Here is a 1,297-nt window from a genome sequence, read left to right on the forward strand (position 1 = left end):
TTAGCATTGATATAGATTTTCTTATTTTATTAAATCTGTTTAAATTTCAACCCATGAGTCTTCCTCCTTCTCCCAATTCCCTTTCTCAGTTGGGGAGGGGAGATTGGGTGACAGAACAACTGGTTATTGTGTAGCCCTGGGTACGGGCTAAACGAAGACAGATACTTTGTTAATAAAACTCATACACTTGCCTGTCTGTTGATCAGCTGGTATGAGACCCTGCAGTCCTTACAGGATGTATAATCCTTATTAACATAAGCAGTCTCATTCAAAGTACAGAATTGAAGACTCCTTGAATGAAGAGTTGGGAGAAGCAGACCCTCTTAATTCTTTATTACCAGATATTAAGATTAATATCAAATAGTTTCATTTAAAAGTTCAAACAAAAGGTTCCTTGCAGCTGTAGCATGTTTGTAGCTCAAGTCACCTTAGAAGGAAGCACAGAAAGGGCACCAATTCTCACGCTTTACAACTACCAGGAAGCAGGACCCGCAGTTTTACGTGGAGGTTACCGATGGGATATTTAGCTAACGATTTGCATGTGCAAACGTGTGCACGCAATGGCAGGTACAGTTATTGCACCCAGAGACTGGTCCCCGCGTTTAAAAACGTGGCTCTCGTCCTTTCGTAGCGTGCATACAACTTACTTTCGGATGCGATTTGATCGACATTTACTAGTTTGTCGGCATTACTAGTTCACCTTCACGGCAAGTCCCGACAGAAGCCGGACGGAGGGACAAGGGAAGAGGGGGATGTGAGGAGGCCGGTGCTGCGGGAACGGCGCCCGGGGCAGCAGCGGTGCCAGGGGGGCACCTGGGGGCCGGGCCCACCCGCCCGGCCTTCCCCTCCGTGCAGCGGTAGTCACAGGCTCGCTCCGCGGTGACCGACCGTCCCCGCCACCTCAGCTCCTCCGCTCCCTCTTCATGGCCAGGCGCTGCTGGCGCCCCGGCCGAGCAACGACGGGAAATCCCCCTTGGCCCGCGGCCCCCCCGACCCGCCGCTGGGCCACCAGACAGGGTTACCGCCGCCGCTTACCCGGCAGCTGCCCGCTGGAAATGGCCACCCCGCGGTGCGGGAGCCCGGCCGAGGGGCGGGGAGGGCGGGCAGGGTAGGCCGCGCCTCCGCCCGCCCGCCGGGAACGAGACCGCCCCACTTCGGGACACGGCCACGCTGCCAGCGGACTTCGGTGTTCGGCGGGGGCTGAGGGGCGCCGGTGTTTAACATTGCCGCCCCCTTCGCTGGAACCGGGAGTGCGTTTTGGGCGGGGGGCCGCCGCTCGGGTGTGACACCAGCCCTC

This window comes from Nyctibius grandis, chromosome 6 (genome assembly GCF_013368605.1).
Source record: "Nyctibius grandis isolate bNycGra1 chromosome 6, bNycGra1.pri, whole genome shotgun sequence".
NCBI classification, from domain to species: domain Eukaryota; kingdom Metazoa; phylum Chordata; class Aves; order Nyctibiiformes; family Nyctibiidae; genus Nyctibius; species Nyctibius grandis.